Source organism: Anopheles gambiae, chromosome 2 (assembly GCF_943734735.2).
Source record: "Anopheles gambiae chromosome 2, idAnoGambNW_F1_1, whole genome shotgun sequence".
NCBI lineage: Eukaryota > Metazoa > Arthropoda > Insecta > Diptera > Culicidae > Anopheles > Anopheles gambiae.
The window spans coordinates 47,817,648-47,840,571 of NC_064601.1; the positions used below are offsets into that span (position 1 = coordinate 47,817,648).

The 22,924-nt window shown below is 42.8% G+C and overlaps 1 protein-coding gene across 9 annotated transcripts in view; it reads right to left on the bottom strand.

Moving 5' to 3' along the window:
* LOC1270900 (homeobox protein prospero) overlaps nt 1-22,924 on the bottom strand; it is a 169,752-nt gene that overhangs the window by 105,862 nt on the left and 40,966 nt on the right. Inside the window, exons 1-2 of one of the 9 annotated variants that reach the window (XM_061648991.1) lie at nt 2,973-3,044; nt 1,410-1,501 (exon numbers count right to left, since the gene is read on the bottom strand). The exons of the other annotated variants lie outside the window; for them this stretch is intronic. The gene's annotated coding sequence lies outside the window, so the exon portion shown is untranslated. Of the gene's footprint in view, nt 1-1,409; nt 1,502-2,972; nt 3,045-22,924 lie in introns of those variants that run through there. 9 annotated transcript variants of the gene reach the window in all.

Genomic DNA, 22,924 nt, shown 5'->3' on the forward strand with positions numbered 1-22,924 from the left:
CTTGCACGCGTGATGCCCATCGGAAGGGTGGTGGTTTTGCATACTTTCACCGCGCTCCTTCGCTCGGAGCTTCTTAATAGTGCGCGGCGCTTGGTGGTGGGGGTGGTGGTAGTGCGTACAAGTTAGAATCACTAAAACTTTCTATTTTCTGCGCAGCCGCTCGGCTCCCGCGTGCACCACCGGCCCGCAGAACACCCGAATGTTCGGTTGTATGAGGTGACTAACCAGTTCTCTGTCACTCGCAAAGCATCTTTCCATGGTTAGCATTAGCTACCTCTCTCTCCCTATATGTATTAGCAATTATCGCTCTTTCTCGACGGTTTCCCGATCTACGTCAGTGGAAGGGCACATCGAATAGGACGAGTACGAGGGGAGTTGCTGGGGGAGAGGTTCATGCTTCCGAACGAAGTGCGCCCTACGAACGAACCGGTTTCGGATGGCCTTTGATTTGGTATGATTTGGTCACGATATCTTTTTGGCACCCGATGCTTTGACGACGAGTTGCTCTCTCGTCCTTTTGGTACGGTTTATTCTTTGCGAAGCCAAACATTAATGTAATTAATCATTCTTGGTCCCATTTTCGTTCGTCTTGAAGTCTGAGGGACGACAGGAAGGAATTCAGAATGGGTGTGAAAGCTTCAGGAGACAGAGATCGGTCTTACAATCTTTATTCAATAACCAACGTGATTGTTTGAAATTGAATTGTGAGTAATTGAGACCGAGAGCTACTATTTATAGAGAAAGTGATTCTGAATCAAAGAATGATGAATGAACAATTCATAATTATTTACGTTGCACGGTTCGTTAATGATTTAAATTGTTGCAATTGCAATTTTTTTCATAATCCAATAAAATAAAATAAATTAAAATAGTTTAGGTCAACGCAAATTTCATGAAACAATAGTCTCGTTAATATCATAAAATTTCTTACATACTCGGTGGATTTTTGACCAAATAATTATATCCCAAATACGAGTAAACAAAACTCAAACAAATATGTAAAATCGCTATTTCTCTGGAAGGCAAATCAGATCATCATACAAGGAGATCGTTTGCCTTCATAATGTTAATGCTATTGAAGCACAACATCGATTGAGAAAAGTAACTAAAAGATTTTTTATATCTTTAAATTACATTAAAAAATACATTACAGTAAGATCAATGAAAACTGGAGCATTGCTGCTTCTGGCCATTAAAACTAATTAAAATTAATAAAGTACTCAGCACATTTCATAAACTACCATGCGCCTCCATGTGTTTGGAGTACGGAACGTTATTTACCATTTGGGGTGCATCAAATGGACAGAGATTTTCGACACGAAAGTTGTGATAAAATATCAAACTACTTCAACGAACATGTAACGCATTACGAGCAATACTATCTTTACTATGGACTTGAAGATGCTTACCTAAGCAAAAGGTTTCGGTCAGTTTACTCCTTGGTCTGGAACATTTGAGTCACGCAGTTACAGCCAGAGAAGGTACAGTCAAAAGTACACAACTGAACCAAATAAAACCGGAACGAAATGAAAGATAAATTAAAACCCAAACCAAAACTCACACTCTTCACAAAACTTCACTCCTGTTTACACCTGCGTAGGTTGGAAGATTTGGCGTTGCTCACTCCGAACTCTATCTGCCACCACCCTCAAAAACCGTCGTTAGATTCAATTTTAGTTGTTGCGAAAGACTGATGTGCTCGGCCAGTAACTTTCTACTTAACGGCCCCACTTACAGCAAAGCCTTTTGCCTTGGAAAAGCATTGGAAATTCGTTGTACTAAGTGCATCACCGCGAACAAGTTTGGTCAATCTCGAAGCTATTCACCAACGTGAACGAACGGGCTTTGCCTAGGCGGTGCATTGCTTGTCACTGAACGGAATCATGTTTTTGTTTGTTTTGTTATTGCTATTATTACACTTTGGCTGAGTCACCACGTTGCTTCGTTGGCTTGGAGCACGGAGAAGGGTTTGAAGCGGCGAATCGCATCAAGGGCTGGCGACTTCCTTCGCACAAGCTCATAGTCCGCCCGGAGCAGTGCCTGCAGTTTCGCTAAGCGCGCTGAACCATCCAGCGCTGAACACCAGCGTGCATCAAGCTAAGGACGACGACCTCGCGGCGTTAATCGACCACTGCCCCCTCAAGCACAAGGGCCACGATCGAGGAGGATCACCGGTGGTGGTGGTGCGCATACACCTTCCTTCTTGAGCGCTCTGCCAAGACGCGGTGCATTCATCTCCACTGCATTCAAGCACACAGTACAACACACACAAACACACATTCAACCAAGGCGCTAAGCGAACTAAGGCGAAGGAGCTAGAGCGACTGGTGCCATCCCAACACCAGGAGGACGCGCTCTAATGTCTCGGGGCAAATGGGCCAACTGCTACTTGTATGCACAAACACACACACACAAGATACACAAACGCGCGCGTACGCCTTGTGGCCACGACTTTTGCACTCCGCGACCGGGTAAGGAAAACACGATGACGGTAAGATGATGTTTTTCTTTTCCGAATCAACGACACACACTTGGAATTTTTGACAATTTTGCAGCTTCCGTAACACAGATCGCCACACACACACACACACGCACAATTTATTTTTTGGGCAGACACTTGCATCCACCGGATGGCATGGTCTCATCAACCAACCAAAGATGGTTGTTGCAGCAGCACTACTTTCAAAAACGGACAAGACAACGATTGCAATTTGCACCAGGAACAATTTGGCTCCTTCATTTTCCGAACTGTTTTAATCCAAAGCACGGTGGGAAGGGGGTTTGGGTGGATGGTGCGATGTGTTTCACGAGCAACTTTCACTAATTTTCCAACGGCCCTTTCTCCAAATATTAGATCCTTTGCTGTTTTTTTTAGGAATTTTTGCTTTCAACGCCAGACAGGATTTTCCCAAGAGCAGCAGTTTTGCGTTCGAAAAGGTGAGAAAACGGTTGAGTCTTGATTGAGTTTTTACTTATAATGGAAAAAATAAGAAATTTGACGCCGGTATTTTGGCATCGCGCGACGAACGGCGATAACACGCGTATTAACAACGACGCTAGAACAGCGTGACTGAGGCGTCATTATGCGCTGGAAAAAGAAACACTGACCGCTGGGGTAATTACATACACACACGCGTACATGGCCCAACGTACGGCACCCGACCACATACACACACACACACACGCGCGCATACATGGCAACAGCATCAGCAGCCCACCCGGGGACAGCGATCGAATCGAAAAACCGGTCCAAAATGGCCAAGTGCGAGAGAGAAAAAAATAAACGCTGACAGCAACAACAACAAAAAAAAAGCAAAAATGCCAAAGCGGGGCGATATGATATAGAACCGAACCTCGTCGCGCCCTACCGGATGGCGCGAGATGGCACGAGTAGGCGTGCGTGTGTGTGTCTGTGTATAGGAAAAAGCAATAGCGAGAGCAATATGGGAAAACAGCGCAACAAACAAAAAACCGTGCGCCACTCATACACACACACACACACACACGTCCACGCGCCCTTGCCCGGGCCTCTGGGGAGAGGGGGAGGGGAAGCCGCGGCAAGCGGCGGTGATCCGCGAAACAAAACCAACCGAAAAAAGAGAACAAACAAAAAATCGAAAAGAAAATCCATCGGAAAAAAGGCGGAAAAACTGGACCCTGGACCCATTTATCACATTCTCTCCTTTTCGCTCGCTCGCCCGCTCTCTGGCCAGTCGATCGCAATCGCCTTTTTTCGCCCGATGCGAAAGTGAACGGGTAGTGGACCACCACACACACACACACATACACACACACACACAAGAAACAAAAAAGCTGGAGCTGGAGAAAAAAGAGACGGGAAAAAACGTGGCCACGACAGAAGGTAAGTGAAAAATGTTGCATCCGCGAGGACACACATATTGGGCATACAGGACACACACACACGCACATACACACATACACACATACACACACACGGCCACCAACCAACCGGGTTAGTATCGAACTGGAAATAAACCGAACCGGTGGACCCATACACCCATACACACCGGACACATATTCGCTGACGCATGTATACACACACACACACAACCCGTCCGCGACATCGCCCCTCCCGGACCCCCGTCTCAACCCCCTTCTAACGCATACGGTCGCGTGAATCCAAAAAGGATCCGAATTCCCGCATCGCCCGTTGTGTTTTGTATGTATGTGGGTGGTTGGGTGGTAGGATGGGTTTTTGAGCGGCTTTTCATATTTTTTGTTTGCCACCTCCCTCTCTATTTCTCTCCGGGTTGGAGGACAGTCCAGCCTTTGGTTTGCGTTTTTTTGTGTGTGTGCTATGTGTGTGTGTGCTCTTGTTGTTGATGCTGCTCTTCCTCCCCTGGTCCTTGGTGCGGGTATATGTATGCACGCGGTATATTCACCCAGCTGGCCATCTATTCCGGCGCGCTGCTGTCGAATGCAAATAATCAAACTCACCAGGAAAAAAAACACACCCCTCCATACACACACACATAGCTGCGCGTGCGAATCGTTCTGTATTGAGCCGGGAGGAGGTGGAGGAGGAGGGCTAGGGAAAAAAACAACCTTGTTGTACTGCTGTAGCAGGCACTCGGTGCATTCCGCGCTGGCAACATCAATCGGCGAGAGCAGTGTTGGACAGGTGGGGCGGGCGCGCGGGAGGGGGTGCAAGCCGAAAAATTCGAACATTCACGAATCGATTCTGGGTGGAGGGAGGAGGTCGGTGGTATAACTGATTGCGTATGGCCGGTGGAAAATCGGAAAAAGCGCGCGCGAATATCTCCCGATTTACCTATACACCCACTCCGCCACACTCACACAGACACAAATCAACATTGCCAAATGGGCCGAGGAGTAAGCGAGAAGCGCGAGCGAGTGAGAGAGGAAGCTTTCTCCTACATTTTTGTGCCGTGGCTTTTGTTGGGCGCTTTTTTCTTCCTTCAGCGTCTATTTCCCACCCGATTTGTTGGGAGAAGGAGGAAGGGGCACCATGAACTGTGTTTGAATTGAGGCCGTAATTCTGTTTTCCACCTTTTATTTTTTGTCCCACCACCACCAACACCACCAACGTCGCACACATACCGATACTAAGGGTCCCACAGCAACAGCAGCAGCTTCGGCTAGTGGCGTATGTATCCGTCAATGTGTGTGTGTGTGTGTGAGTGTTTGTGTGTATGGTCTCTAGCCACTGTGTGGGTGCTGGCGCATACATACACATTTCCCGATTATCCCGATATTTCCAATATTTCCAAACGATCGACAACGGCGCGGGTACAGGCGGAGAGCATGAAGGGGAGGAAAAGCTTATATTAGGCTGTCACGATCGTCACAGTGCAGCTGCCTCCCCTTAATGCACACAGCGCACATGCACCCAAAAGTGCAACGGATGCATACCGAGGCACAGTTTTCCTTACACGCAGCTACGCTTCAAATATTAAAGCCGTCCAGGTTGGATTTTTACATTGTACAAAAGGGTTTGAAGGTCTTTGGTTAGAATTTTACCATTTAAAATTGATTTAATTGCCCCATTAATTGTCGCCCGCGATGCAATTCCCCTGCACCCCGGAGAAAATAAAATGCAACAAAACACGCTCGGCCGTACGCATGCACCGGATGCACACAAATGTGCACTCTCTCTCCCGTGCCTACACACGCGGATCAGATCGTTGCACCAGTTAGTTTCGCTATGTACCTATTTCCCTACGCACTACCCGAAAAAAAAGTAAACCACTCCAGCCCACTGCACCTTCGCACCGGTTCTATGCAATTCGGGAATGCGAGGAGCAGTGGTGCAGCGGCCATAGCCACAAACCCGAAGGAGCAAGAAGCATACGGTGAAGAGATGGTGTGTCGAGATGGGAGAAAGAAGGATAGAGGGAAGCACTGAACGAATAAAACAACAACCAACTCACTGCTGTAAAGACTCTTGGGTGGGATGGGGTGGGGGGGTAATGGACAAAAAAAAACAAATGCAATATAGAAGGTACGGCGGCGGCGGAGGAGGCGCACGAAAGGGTTTATGCGAATGCAGTTTTTCCTCTTAGTCGACCAAACTTTCCATCCGCTTCACTGCCACTGCTGCTGTTGCTGCCTATGCCCGACTGCCCATTGAGTTTGGTAGGGTGTAGTAAGAGAAAGAGAGAGAAAGAGAGAGAAAAAGAGAGAAAGAGAGACAAAATGCACAGTGCACAAGAAAAATGGGAAAAATTGCATTTTTCTGTTTACTTTGCCCGTTCTGTCCAACGTAAACCCCCAAAACCTCCACCTGCTCGGTCCGGGCTCTGAGTGTGTCTTTGAACGTCCAACGGGCCCCGCGCGCGTCATCATTACCAGCGATATCTATCAATCGGTGCGGTGTACTTGTGGGGCGGCGGCTGAGCATTTCGGCAAAACCTTCCGCGCTGCTTGGTGCACAAGGAAAGCATGTACAACACTGGCAGCTCGCGGGGCCCACCATGGCCAGACCCGGGGCCCGATGGGGCGCGGAAATTGGGGGACAGACAGCGTGTGTTGTAGGCCGCAAATGTATAAGCGGGAAAACTTCTTCTATTGCAGTCGCAGTGCAAACAAGCAAACGAAAAAAAACCCTTCCTCAACCGATAGCGCCGGGCGGATTGGATGATGTGCATCGTTCGCATCAATGTCTGCGTTTCGCTGGTAGCTTGCCCACAGCTCCTGCGCCCGCATGGCACCACTTTCCCCGCCGTCGCTCGCCAACGACCAGAGAGTGCAGCTTCGAGTGGGCACGGGTCTGCACACAAAAAAAAAGCCTCGCGGCAGCAGGATCGCGCAGGACTTTGTTGTTGGCGTAGTTTGAATTTTGCGCTGCGCTGCAAGCGATTCGCTTGATTTTTTTGTATTAATACTCTCCTTTTTACCTCACCAGTCCACAACAACCAACCATCCTTGGGCAGAGGGGGATGGATCTGGAGTTCACTTTTACTTCCTCCCGGGTATGGGCGCGTGGCACGAGGGGAAGAGGTTGGTCGCGCACAACAAGATGATTTTCAGATCGGTGCAGATCCGAGGAAAATCCATGGTGCAGCAGGACAAAAAAGAAACGAATGCGCGAAACAGAGCGGGAGGAAAAATGCACACACAACCCCCCCCCCCACACACACACACACACACACACACAAATACACTGCACAAAACTCCGCACCAGCTGCAGTGGTGTAATGTAACGAAGTGCTTCGGACCGAGCGAAGCTCAATGAGTTTGCAATGAAATTCAGAACGGGGAAAAAACATAAATACACGTTTCATATCCTGCTGCAAAAATGTGGTCGATTTTTAACCCCCCCCCCCCCCCCCTGCGCCCCACCCGCACACCGAGAACCGTACAGGTTGCTTTTCATTGAAGTGCACACTTCAAGGAAGCAGAGATAATGAAGGATTATGCCGACGAGCGCGCTGGTGCGGTGGGTCGAAAAGGAATATGCACCGAACGATGCAACTTCCAGCGAGAGAAAACGTAAGGAGCAAGTGCCCCCCCTCTCCCTTGGGGCCCACTGCTGACGAAAAGGATCAATTAAAGGGGCGAGTTCACAAAGGACTGGCCAAGTCTTTTTTCTCCGAGACATAGGGCCGAAGAGGCGGCCCCCATCACTCACCACCAGTCGGCCACCAAATTATCTTACATGAATTATTAAAAACCGATCCTTCAATAACTTTAATGAATAAAACTTCCAACAGCGTGCAAATTGGCTAAATAGAATGCCCGCTGGAAAGGGAGGCGAGGCACCTAAGACAGAGTGAGTTTCCCTTTTTTTTTTTATTTGCCGCTTCTCGTCAGAGTCGTTTGCATTCAATTGCATTATGGAGCTGAATGGGTGCAGAATCGAATGCTGTGCCCATCACCGTGTGAAAGGAACTCTTTTAAAATAAAAAAATAAAAACTGATCAATGGATGCTAATGGATAGTGCCATCACTCTGCTGGCAATATAACGATAGGATAAAGCACACGGAAGAGCGGATGATGACTTCACCGGTCATTGCAGTGTTAAGATTTTGGAGTAGGGGTTGTAGTGCAAGTGCCTGGACCGTCAGAGCAAAGATTATGGGTCCATTTTACACAGGCAAGTAAATTCGATCGTGTCGATGTGGAGCTCTGTTACTTGACTCACTGAGTTTTTTTTGTCTATCAAACCACCCGTGTTTGGGATAAGTAAGAGATTTGTAGAACTATTTTCGTTACTTGTTATTATCAGTTGCAACAAACATATACAGGGTTTACTTAGCCAATCCGGCATCGTCAAAGCGTTATCGGTCGCCGTAAATACTTTTTCGGGCGACGTAAACCCTCAATTGGGCACTGTCATTTCTATTCGGGCCTTGTGAAGTATGAATCGGGCATAGTACAGAATGAAAGCGTCCTACTAAGGTGTTAAATCGGTAGCTTCGGTGTGTTTGATCTATAAAGTTGTTTAAAAATACGTATTTTGCATGTTGTTTAACTTATTATGTATTATTTTAAAATGTTTACCTAATTAAATCACCAAACATATTATATTTAAAAAAAATATATATAAAACCAAATATGCATTGTACGGGTTTGAATTAAAAATTTAAAAAAAGGAATTTGAATAATTTTTTATGTGATTAAACTTAAAAATAGTGAATTTTCATACATATCAGTTCAATTACTAGCAAAAAAGTATTGTTTTACAGCTAGAAAGCAACAAAATATAAAGTAGGCCCAATTCGTTCTGTACTTTGCCCGATTCATACTTCACAAGGCCCGAATAGAAATGACAGTGCCCAATTGAGGGTTTACGACGCCCGAAAAAGTATTTACGGCGACCGATAACGCTTTGACGATGCCGAATTGGCTAGGTAAACCCTGTAATGTAAACATGCGCGTCTATTGGTAAATTTAGAATAATTGTACAAAGTGGTCAAGCCTTGCACATAAAAGATGTTTTCATGGGCTGACAACCAAGGCAAGGAAACGTACTGATCGAGTATGACATATGTGTGACTACTAGAAGTTTTCAGGGTTTATCAATTTTATTCCACGTGTGTTGGACGTATATTGCCTATCACATCTATTTAATTACAAACAATCTAATTGTTTACGGATCAACGAGCAACTTACTTATTAATACCTTACTAAGAGTGCACACTACCCACATTAAACGACGATAAAGACCAGCCCAAACATTGATAGCATTTTGGTCTATGTTTCTATGGTATCTTAGTGTGTTGGATCAGTGGTCTCCAACCTGTGGTCCGTGGCGTTAAAAGAAGTGGTCCGCGAATGAATTGATTTTATGATAAGCTTATTGAAAGCAATAATACATACACCGATCAAATCGAATTACATCGACAGATTAAACTGTTACGAATTATGAACCACAACATAAGGGTACATATGCACCTTGTGAACCATCTACTAAACTGTATATTTTGATTGATATCAAACAAATATAATTGTTTCTCACGATTGGATAGCAAACATTTTGACTTTTAAACAAAAACATCGATCCTATTTCATTCAACAGCCTAAATCCTCATTTTCATCGTGCCGTCACGTGGACAGGGTTTTGTTTACGATTGGCATGCGTCAGCAGGTTCAAATTTTCTAATTATTTTGCGGAATCCCGGCTTGGACCTAGGACAAATGTGTAAAGTAGAAGCTTTTCGTATTGTCCTAAACACTGGGTTATAGAAAAACTGGGCTCTCTTTTATCGATTTCAGTATGTTGGAAATTGTTCAATAGAATTATACGCATTTAATGTACAATAATTAAAAAAAAGGTTAAAACATTGTTTTGTAATGAAAGTTTCAATGAAAATAGTGGAAGACAGAAAAGCAATCATTAGTTACGAATATACCAGATTATCATTATCAGAATTGCCTCAAGGGTTATACTAAGTTGTATATTGTGAGATTTATTTTATTATTGTATTTTCACGTGTATTATTACCCCATAATAATACACGCGTAGTAATTTTTCTACTACACCTGTGACACTAATATACATTCCATATTTCGATAAAATACAAAGATAGTCTGGTGTATGGGTAAAAATGGGTTTGGTGTAATTCTCAAAAATATTACTGGAAAAAGCCAAGGAAATGCATAAGAAAAAGAAAGAAGTTTTGAATCTGTGGAAACAATTGATCTCATTGATTGTTTAAATTATTTGTGATTCAAATTCATAAAAAGGAACCACTTAAGCCTCAAATCCTCAAAAACTAAACATGCTCAGAAAATGTCAATAAAACACGTAGGTATTGTATTGGAACCACAAAAAGGAAAACAAATCACAGGTAGTATTCGCAAAGTTTTGGTTAAATTGAAATTTGTAACAATGCAAGTACAAAAAAAATCCAAAAATATCGAATAATTCATCAGGAGAGTCCTTATACTCGCTTACGGTAAATGTCTAGAACGAACCTGTCGTGGTAAATTTCTTTATTAAGTCTATGTTTATATGCAAAAGTTCATCGATAATCCAAACACTTTACTACAAATAATATTCATCTTGGTATAGACATTTTCTGTCGGTTGGAAGCGTCAATCGCCTGATGATCAGAGACAAACAACAGAAAAAGCAACATAATAGTTTAGGCTTTCCATGATGCAATTGAGAAAAAGATTTTATTTGTTTGATAATGACAAAACAAATTTATCGCAAAACGCATAACTTGTTGGGTATTTGACCACACTATTTCATTTGCTGACATACATTCCATAACATTTCCATGGCATAAATTTTGAGATTAAGAGCTAATTATGTAGAAATCGACGTACTCTACGTATTTTTCCAATTATTGAGACCACATGTAGCAGACAAAAGTAAAAAATAACAATAATTTTACTTTCAACAGGAAAGCTACATCACCGCTACATGTGCATTACACTTCCATTTCTAGGTCAATCAGAATAATACAAGACCAGAAGAAGAATATGATACCGAAAAAAACATCACAAAACGACTTTTATGATAAAACAGCAAAGTAAATAATAGTGAAACGGAAATAATCGATGAGTAACTTTAACAGTCACGCTGGGCACCAGTAATGATTATTGATTGCAATTTTAAAATCAGCAATTATGTAAGGCCGATTAAAAGTGTGCTATCTCTGCCGCTTCATCCGCTCCGCTATCGACGAATCTTCCCCACGGTCCCAAAAACTGGCACGCCCGGTGTGTACACACCAGTGTGTGGTCGAGAGGACGATAAATTTGGACCTGTTTATAATTTTTTGGAATTTTATTTTTTAACAATCCCAAAAATAAAACACATGACGCTCTGTTCACTGTGGCCTTGGCACGCGGTCGCTCTCGGTGTCGACTGTGCCACGGTCGGATTTTTCATTTGCCCCAGACTAGTGTCGAAAGAGTTTTCCAGTGTGTGTCTCTGTATGTGTGTGTGTGTGTGTATGGGGTGGCGGGTGAAAGTGGGCAAATTTTGGGAGGCCCGCCGTCCGTTTTTCGGGTTGGTTTTTGTTTTGATTCCCTCTGGCACTGGTTGGGAGGATTTCCCGCGCCGGCACAACCCGAATGTGCATGTGCATTGATTCATTCATTTCGTTTTTCGGCACACGGCAGCGGCGGCGGCCTGTGTGTTAGTAAACGAGAGCTTATCATTAACCTATAATCATTCGACTGAGTAGCAAACAGGCACTGGGACAGGATGAGTGGTGTTGGTTAATGTTTTCGAGTTTTTTTTTTGTTATTTTATTTTTGTTTTATATTCGTTCCGCCGTTTTCCGCTGCGCGTTTGTTTGTCATCAGCCGCGTTGTTTTTATGTTGGTTTTTTGCATTTTTTGGAAGATATTTTCTTTTTTTAGTTTGCGGAATGGTTTGCTTCCGCTGGTTCGGCGCGGCAGGGGTTTCCACACCGGCCGGGTTCCAAGAGGGGGATGATTATGTTTTTCGACAACCCCTCCGCCCGGCAGGGCGTGCCGGCTTATTCCACGCATTAATGGGTCGGGTGGGTGGTGTAGGGAAGCAACGTGGAAAATCATGTGGAACCCGTTGGGAAAATTGGGCAATGATTCAATTATTAACTGCTTTTTCGCACATCGACACACTCCATGTGATGCCCGCCCGGTCTGCTCCGCCACCTCGGCCAGGGGAAAAACATATGTTTTCTCAGCCCAGCACACTCCCGACAGCACGAACCGCTAGAGTGAGCCATTTGTTTGCACTGGAAAAAGGCTGCGCTGTTGATGCTTTCCATTGGGGGGCGGTGGAGCACCGGATCGGATCCGAGCCCCGGACCGTGTGCATATTTTTGGCAACTTTTAATTTTCACGGTCAAACCACCACAACCGACCCCCCGTCCGTCATCCCAGCCCATGACTCGTGTTGAGGTCGTTGATGTGTCTCGTGTCCATTCTTTTTTTTCCTCTCTGGTTGGGGCACTTTTTCTATCTTATTTTGACTGTTTGTACCGGGTGGGAAACTCGGGGAACATAATTGGGACAATCCAACATATCCGTAATGTGGTGAATGAGAGTCTACGGTTTACTACTATCGGGATTTTCCACATCCACACATACATGCATGTTTCTTCACCGTCGACAATCCTCCTCTCACCTTCCTTCTCTTGCATTCAGTTGCTGGGGTGTCCGTTACGTCACTGTTAAGGTCACACACGGATGTGGTGCTGACTTTTCGTTAATGAAACACACCAGGACGACGGTTGACGAGAGGGGAAGGGATGAAATTTGTAAAGCAGGAATGTAAACGAAGGGAGCAGGAACTGCACGAGGTATGCCATAGGACGAACCAGACGAACCGGGGCAAATTGACAATGTGTGTATAATATGTGGAACTCGAAAATGAGGTGGTGTGGCAAAAATGGAAAGAAAAAAAACCAACGTCCTCATGTTGCTGCACTGAAACTTGCATTGTAAATTAGCGTTTGACCCAGTAATCAACAGGTCTAATGCTAACACGAAGCTGATTTCTGAATTGTTAAAATAGTATTCAAAGAACGATTTGATTACCAAACAAACCCTATTTTGTCCCCATAAAACTGTTATGGATATGGAAGATACAGTGAATTTCATTCTTTTCTTCATATACGTTTCGTACCATATGCCAAATCTGAATTTATGTTATTTTGTATCTTATAGGTTTTAGGTAACAAAAACCTGCACCACGTTATTAGTGTAAATGAGGGTATATGTAAATAAGTGTTAATTAAGAATTTGGCGACACTTTGGATAAAATTTGATGAACTACCAATTTAACTACTAATTTAAAAAATAAATAAATGAGTGCATTAATATGTACTTCAAATAATGTACCAATAACCAACAAATTAATTAATAAGATTATTTATACATTGAATGCAATCATTGACAAGCTTATAGAACAAACAGCTTCATTAAACACTCCATGAATAAAATATCTAATAAAAAAAATACTATATTTTATGCACAAAATCAATCGAAACTAAGACTCGTCAAAAAAACACAAAACATTGAATAAGGTTTAGGATTTTAAAAATACGCGACATTGTTCACTTGCCACCCGCTTCTTCGCCACCCACAGTCGGCAAAGATCAGTGATAACCTTTTTTTGTTTTTCGAAGCTAGAATAAAATTTACATAATTTAGTCATTCTCTAGCTGCTCCTAATAAACAGCTTAAGATCGACGGTGTGCATATGGTTTTGTAGCTGTTGCCAGGCGCAAAAGTGTCACACGTACACGTTGTTGTTGTCCTGTGTGTACCGTGTTCTACAGCGGAAGTTTTTAAACGGCCTTTCCCACCACCGAGGAATGTCCCTGTGCACACGTCGACGACGTACGAAGCGCTTCTTACCCAGCGCGTACGTCTCTCTTCCACAGCCTGTGCAACCGACTCGTGGCGAAAAACGGTGTGTAATCCTTACACACCCCCATAGACCCGGGAAACCCCGCTAGCCTTCGAAGCAGCTAAAAGGTGTGACCAGAGCACCGTAATCTTTTTAATTTACTTTTAAAAGACGAAAGAAACGGTTCATACGACGGGCCACACACAGCGGGTTGTGCGAAAGGTCGCGCTCTCACACACGCACACCAGACACATGTGTTTGTGTTGTTGCAAACCCTTCGTGTCGCTGGGGGTGCGGCAAGATAATTAGACGGAGATATGCTAATAAGTCCTTCGTGTTAGTGTGTGAGTTTGCCATGTTTTGCCGGGCTTCCGACTCTCCATCTGCCCGGAAAAGCGAGAGTGAGCATTAACTTCCGAATGACTTCCGACTGCTAGGTGCGGGGATCAGGTGTTACTGTTCCGAGACGACCGGACGGCGCTAAAGACGGGGTTTTTAAAATCACTCATTAGCAGTTCTCATGACTTTTCTCCTCGTGTGCGCGTCCGCTCCGCACCGCCTAGGCCCGGTCGTAAAGAAATAAAAAGAAATGAATAGATTAAGGGCACTGTTGAACCCAGCCATCATTGTCGTAACCAATGGGACGGAAAAACATGTCGACAGGACAATCGTGCACCCTCACTCTCTCTCTCTCTCCCTGGGAGGCGACCTTCTTATTGTCTTATTCTTTGCTGAAAATCCTTTTGTATTGTGTGTCCCGGCAAGGGGCAGGAAGGTTTCCGCGGCCAGAGGCGGGGACACCATTATTCTTTGCTAGAGGTTTTGACCAGAGGCTACTACCTCGAACGGAAATTATTCGAAATTTATTGACCCGACCCGGCAGGAAACCAGATGGTTACAACCGTCCGCTCCCGTCGTTACTTCCCGTGATACCACTTCCACCGCTAAGCCACAGGCCAGGCATGCATGTCATTGTTTCACAGTCGTTCAATTCGAACTGATTTCTTGCCATTCTTCCCAACAAACAGTAGCGCATCAACGAGTTACGCAAGCACACATTACACGGTACGCATGGCCGAAGAGGGGGAAGTCGGATGGTTCGGGGAGATTCGGGGCTCACGCTTACGGCACTATCTTAATGCTGATTTGATCCGTTTTAATTACCTTTTTCCCTGACAACGTATATCACACCCTTCCTCCCGACAGTCGGATCTTCAGCCTAGATGGCCGACCTGTAGTTGAAGGATCGACTGTAGAAGGATACGAGAAACCATACACCACTATTGTCGAGCATCCCTCGCTTCCCGGTTTCCCATCCGTTTCATACTGTAGCAGCAAGTACGGCAGCTTCCTTCTTAGTCCAGCAAGCACGGCAGCAACGTAGTCCTTCGGAGAGACTGACTCCCAAAGCACAGCAGCACCTTTTGAACCGAGCGGTCGAAGGTTACCGGCCCCGGTTAGGCTACCTTTCACTCGCCTGTACTTTCGCCCATAAGGACTCTTATCTTTATTGCTGTGATTGTTACTCTACTCACTGCTGCTGCGTGTGTATGTTTTTGACACCAATCGATGGGCTTGAAATAAGAAGTACAGTGTTTCAAGAAAACTGTCAATTTAGCTTCGCACACAACCTTTTGGCGCTTATCTAGATCGTAGGTCGCAGGAATGTTCAAAGTTTGAGGATGTTGTGTTTTTGACTATGTACACACTACGCGAAGCCTTCCGTCTTGTAACCATCGTATCTTCATTGTAATGTGTAGTGATTGTAGATTAGCATAGTAAGAGCGCCTTGCTGGTGGCGCACTTACTATGCTAATCTACAACTTTCGACGGGGAAAGGCAAAATTTAAACAATGTTCAGACTGAGTTCACATATTCGTCTGAAGAGCAGTACTGTTCAATATGTATTCAAACCAATTTTGTTTTTTTAACAACACTACGCTGTTCTTGTAAAGATAATTTAATTTAAAAACCACTCGTATCATAAATCTGTAACGGTGATTTATCTGTAAATGGATTATCATATCTGTTGGAAACTGTTGAATGTTTCCAACGGCCTGTCAGCTGAGCCGATGTTTTGTATGCGCAAGCAGATACAAAAGGAGAAAACCGCGGAAACGGGTTCATTGCGGTCAAAAACACATATGAACGAAGATACGAAGGAAATAAAGGAAAAAACTAATTGTTTGGCGCACCGTAAGTGCCAGCCTAAAGAATTTACTTTGTTTTCTATTTTAGTTAGAGCGGCAGTTTCTAATAATATCATAAGTACCAGACATGACCACGTAGGTCGTTGCACCAATAATCAAAAGAAGAAAAAAGGAGAATAATAATAAGAAGCAGAGCATCATCTAAAATTAATCATTTTTATTGAATAATCAGACAAGATTATAAAATAATCAATCCTGCAGCTCGTTATTTATTACGACCTTCTAATAGCGTAGTCGCAAAGATTATTTGTCCAGGCCAAGAACTGGGCTTAACTAATATGTATTTTTAGACGTTACACAGGTCAAAACAAGCCTTTTCTGTCAAAAAATATTGTAATCAGGCAAGAGATATTTTGACAATTGAAAAAAAGTAATGAGAATCAAGTATTCAAGTGATGAAAGCCCTAATTCTGCTATGTAGCTTTGTTCTGTAACTCATCTTAATTAGACAGTATGGTCCGTTGCAAATTGAAATAATAAATAGTATATACAGTGGAGCACCGTTTAACTGGGTATTTTTATCCGGCTGTCCGTTTATCCGTGCTGTTGAGAAATGACAGTTCACTACGAAGGTGACATTGCGTTCTCAGGAGGATATTTGAAAATACGGTTATCAGAGCACATTGACAAAACAAACAACACTATAACTCATGGCAAATTTGAAATATTCATATTTCATAGAAACTGGATAATTTTTATCACAAAATAAGAGAAATAACAAAAATCTGAATTTTGTAATTAAATAGATCTTTTGACTCATTATCCGTGTTTTTCGCATATCCGGGCGAGGTCGATGAGCCCGGATAAACAGCGCTCTAATTCAGATTGTTAGATTTATGGAATAGATTGTTGAACTAATACATATTATTTTTTATAGAGACTTCGAGCCGATTGACCGTATTTGCCTCTTTTAATAAATATTATTTTTTCGTATATTTATATTACATTATTATATTATTTATATTATTTTTTAAATTATTAATAAATTAATAATGTGAATAATAATAATAACAATTATAATAATGACAATAATAGGAAAATCAATAATGATAATATTATTATTAAAAACAATAATTAAACTGATTATATTAAAAATAATCATGAAAAAACAACATTTATAAAAATAATACTAAGCATACTATTGATAATAATTATAAAAATATTACCAATAATTATAACACTAATAAAAATAATCATTAGAACAAGCCAGGATCGAATAGAACAGAGTGCAATAACAAACATACAAAATACGTACGAGATCAGTAGAGCGAAAGACAAAACCAAAATTGGGGCCCTTTCCGTTTTAAGTTCGTAGACTGAAATTTCAGCCTGTCAGCTGTTTACATTCCATCGCAGTTTTCAAGCAGCTATTTTAGTAGGTATAATATACAGATGGGCTTATCCCAAGATGTATGAATTTACAAGGCTGATTTTTATTGCTTCTGTTTCTGATTGAAGATTTTAAGAGTGTTTAGAGAATTCGTCAAGCCTCCAGAAAGCTTGTTTCAACAAAAAATTTCACCCATCCTGTCAAAAAATGATGTTCAAATTTGGTTATAAAAACATGCTATGAGACCACCTGGACTTCTTACACTTTGATTCTAAATTCCATCGCCTGATCTATTTACTGCACTTTGTAATAAATGAAAACACAACCTTGTTTTGCCATTTTTTTGAGCAGTTTTATGTGTGGTTTTGTATGGAGTGTTTACATGATTTCAGCCTCCAACTGTCAAACTTCATACAAAAAGCTGACTATAATCATGAAGGGCCCCATTCTTAGCATCGAATAAACGAAATTGATTTTTAATTCTGCGAAGTTCACATCCCTGATGGAGTACAGCTTTTCCATTGAAGTTGTTAAGAAGCTGTAAGCAATCAAAAGCTATGTAACTCGGTCTGTAATTTCTTGATTCAAACCTCAACTAAATATAGTACATCTACTATTGAACGCAATACAGTCAGTATGCTAATCTAATACTAGATGTCAATTTTCTGCATCACGGATACTGATCTACTATCCTTAAATCAAGGACTACCAATCAGTGGCTAGCACTGCCTGATTGAAAATCATGAGCAGTTCAGATGCTGAATGCAGCGAACACCACCAAAACCCATCTTCCATAAACCCAGTGCGAGGTGCCGTGTCGTCACGGGTCACTAGTGGAAAACTGAAAATACAGCATCCGCCTTATTCGCAGGTAAAAAGGACAATAGATGCAATTGCTGTTTCCATTGCCTCCCTCCTCTTCAGCCGCGTGTTACTGCCGCTTAATGCTTTACTGTTTTTTTTTTTCTCTAGTGTGTCATGCATTTTTAATATACACGTAGGCTGGACACTGTGAGAAAATAAGAATCAGAAGAAAGAAAACAAAAAAAAGAAGAGCGAAAGCGAAAAACAACAGCACGCCCCAGCAGCCAATCATCTATGCCACGAATTGTTATGCACCTGTGTTAGCCGCCCAACTACCGAGGGACCAACCATACACCCACACGCACTAGCGATGCTAACCGATTGTCTGTCCTACCTGCAGCTGCAGTAGTCGCAAGCTGATATCGTTCTTGCACCCTCGCCGCTTCCCCATTACGATACAATCCAATGCAAACTTATACACAACCACACACACACGTATAGATGTGCATTCGAGGTGCATATCCTAGGCCGCGATGCAACATGCAAGGGATAGGATAGTGTTCGGCAGCATAAACAACGTCAACAATGGAGAGAATAATAACGCTAAACTAACATACCTTTAACCTTGCAAATGCTGGGTATTATTCACATTCGCGACGCAACCCAAACCCATTGTGAAAGTGTTTTACGCCTGTGCAAAAGGGTGCTAAACCGAGGGCAGGAGGGTTGGAGAGGATCGCGGATTTTTTTTTCATTTCACACTACCGCCACCCCACCCAACCTACTCCTAGGTTAACCTCCGCCCGAAGAGAATGCCGAAAGAATGGCATACCGTAAATTTGCATCGGATTGTGAATGTTCCACAAGGCGCATAAGCCAAAGCCACAGTTCCCAAATAAAACAACGGCCCTCCTCCCTACAGCAGCAACAACGACTGCGACCGAAGGGAGGAAAAAAACCCGCCGGTAAAATGGGCAACGCCATTGGAGCGGAGGAGAGGGGAGGACACATACGCACTATACGATTATGTTTACCGCTAGTTGGAGAGACGGCCATACCCGGTACTCGGAAGGGTTAGCAGAGAGGACCAGGAGCAGCATGAAGCGCCGATGCAATAGAAAAGTGAAAAAGAAATCCGTAGCAGAAAAATGCAGTCGAGAGTCGGAAAAATTGCATCCCACCACCCCGGAACAATGGCGCACACCACATAATCAAATTATATTTGCTCGCACCCTCCAGCCGTCCCTTCCGCTGTGCGCTCTAATGTGTGCGGCAGCGGGTACCTAGGAATGCGCTACGCACCATCCGGTGCATCTCTGATTGCATTTGCTTCAAGTTGCCTCTTGAGCCCATCTCCACCCATTCGGCAGCCATCGTCATCCAGCCCGGTGGTCCACGCAAAGGCAAGTGTGCGTGTGTGCTCGCGTGCGTGCGATCAAGTGGCAGAAAAAAATGCTTCTAAAAACAAACGGAAATAAAAAAAATAAAACAATGAGAACAAATATTTGAACAAACCGTCCTGAAACGGAGCGCGGTGGGTAGACAAAGTTAGAAGCGCACCGTGGAGTTAATTCTAATATTGCGGGCATCGCACAACCCGGACATCTATAATTGCGCAAGTAACGAATGTGGCGAGAGAGAGGGCTCCTGCCGGAGAGAGAGAAGGTACGATGCGACCGTTGAAATCGAACAGATAATTCGATTACGAGTACAGATTTCATAATTGCTTCACCAGATGCTAATGATTGACGCCCGGTATTCATGCAGTTTTGCAGCACTTTGTTGTGCAGTTCATTCAATTTAAGAAGAGGGTTTTGTGTTGTCGCCGTGGTTTCAGGTTTGATTTTTCATTTCATTCAATCAAATAAGCCTGAAATGTATCTAATTACTGCTACATATACAAAATTAAAACATTGAACACATTAAAACATTCTAAAAATCAAACATAACATGTTTTACGCCTTTAGAAGCACCGCCAAGTGAGACAAGTTCATTGATCTTTTTGCAGTGTTAGAACAATTACGTCGTCGGCGGTTATTGTCAACTTTTCCCATTTCCATCACCTTTGCCGATGCGATCCTACTGGGACACGCTCAACATGCAGAGCACGATGCACCTGACGCTGATTGGCGCGATGCACTTTGTCACAGATTGTTTCCCGGTGGAATTCTACACGTCACAAAATGATCGGTGCGTACTGCCAGCAGCTCCCACTTGTCAAATGATTAAAAAATGTCGATCAAGAAAATATCAAGGGACGTCGTGTACTGTTCCTTTTTGTGCACCCCCTTAAATGATGCGTTTGCTTTTCGAATTGAAATTTTTAAATGCGCAGGGGTATATTGGTTTCATTAGTTTTATATTGTAAAATAAAAAAAAGTAAAAAATAAGTCTATTTACAACTCAAAATATGAATGATTTTAATGCTTTGTTATCCGCCTTATTCAAATTAAATAAAAATATTTATATAAAATTATATCCAGAAAACAAACCCCTATTTATATTTGTTATTTTTAAAGTTTTGTTGGTTTGTTAAGGTTTAGCTTTTATTAATGTTACATAAATCGCCTTGACATCTTACACGTTTATGCACTTATATAAATACTTTATCGACTTAATAGCGATAGTTCAGCATTCAGTCATGGGGGGAAACTTAGTAATTTGCCAAAATACATAAAAATCTAAGTTTTAAACCGATATCATTCATTTCATGGCTGTAAAAAATACCTTGTGAATGTTTAAAATTACCATAACCAGTACTATTGCATCGATACTAAACGACTGTTGAACCGGAACGAATGAATGATGATGATATTCTAAATTTTTACTTTCCAAGCATACACTAGATAGGGTTTATTGTGCATCGAGTACTAATGATAGCATACGATACGTTCACCAACTAAAACAATCCTTATATCCTTATGATTGTGTCTTGAAAGACTCTCCCAGTACCGGGTAATCAACCTTGAAGGGTTAATTTGTAACGTAAATATTACAATAACCTTTTTGTCAGGTACAAATGGCATTGAAGGAATGAGGTAGCAACCGACTTGCTATAGAGCCAGGTGGGCGGTTTGTTAACACAGGTAGCAGCGACCGCGTGCTTCCTTTATAGCTTGTGCATTATTTAGGTCCTACATCCCCCTTCAGGCAAAAGATTGACAATCCATCAAATCATAGGCATAAGGAATTTCCCTACAACACCCAAAGCCAACTCATATCGATATGTGTTTGAGTACATTACTCCTCACGCTTCCCAATCCCCCTGGAACACATGTCCATCGTGCACAGCACATCGTTAGGAAAGGACATATGGGCCGAGTCGGTCGTAAGTGTGCCACACGAAGCTTCATTAACGACGCAATTAAGGACCAATTATCGATCTCCCGCTGAAGGAAGGTGCCTTAATTTCTTAATATACCACACGGCAACACTTACCACCCACCGCATTGTTGAGCCAGCCGTAGCTGTGTTTATGGTGAATGAATAATTCAGACAATCAGACCCACACACACACACACACTCGTACAATAAAGTAATTAGATGGTAAGGCACAATCAGGTGGAATGGTTCTTATGCAAGTGGAATAAGATGGTTCAACTATTCCTGGACACCTGGTAAATGAAGACATATGGTTTGAAGCATCGAAACCCTACAGGACAGGTTGCTTTCATGGGAAAATAAATTCCCACCCCTAAGGTTCTTTGAAAATCACAATGTACCTCTCCTAACTCTTTCCGCTGCCTGAAGATATCACAGTTGTTTATCTATATCATAGCCACAAAATTGGATTCCATTAGAAAAAATTGGATAGAAATAGGGTTTCATCGATCGATCGACCTGTGAACCAGGCATCGGTTATCTCCCTTGATTCCTACCGGCGTAAGACCACCCCCCGCCCATAAGCATTAATTAGGTCCAATGTCTTTGTCTTTGAGTCCTTAGCCCAAACCTTACACTAAATTAAACCGCTTCTAGTTACGTTCGCTCAAAGACAATTTTCAGTGACAACCTTGTCTTGGGTTGCCCAGGCACATAAAATACTTTAGCTGGCAGCGATAAGATCTATATGGTAAATTGCGTCACTACTTTTGGCCCAGCAGCCCCGGGGACTGAAAAGATGGTTCTCGGTATATGTGCTTTGAGGCGATACCCTTTTTCCCATTGTCTTTATAACTAGGACTGTTGGCCACTTTCCCGGACCGGTGTGCGGCAAGGAAGCAACGTGGGAATGTTTGTCGACATTGCTGAAAAGAACTTTCAACAAACAGCTTGCCCCATTCAGAAGGAGGTACGGTGCGATATGTTGTTTTGCATATGTGAGTTGTTTAGAAGAGCTTTACGTGATACGTGGCGATTTGGACTTTCCTAAGGAGAGTATAGCAGAAGGCATGTATTCTTATCCTGCATGCTTATACTTTTCTACAGGAATTGTACACTAGTTTTTTGTTGAGATTTTTTTAAACAATTCAATGTGAGTGAGAGTATGTGTACTTTAGATGTGATCCACTTATTCTTGATGAATAAAGGAAAAACGAAGCAAAGGAACATATCATCCAGAGCTGTGTGTCTAAGAGTGAACGTGTTGAGGACAAATTTGTCTTGAATACTTCCAATGACAAGCATGGCTGAAAATACTTTTAAATCATTATGTAGTTTTATAATAGATGAGCTGTACCGAATGTAAGTACATCGGTAGGATGAACACAATTATATCTTTATGGCCAAGTTTTGAGATATTTAGCTCATGTTTTTCGCATGACAGCAGTATTGAATTGTAAAAATATTATAAGATTGCC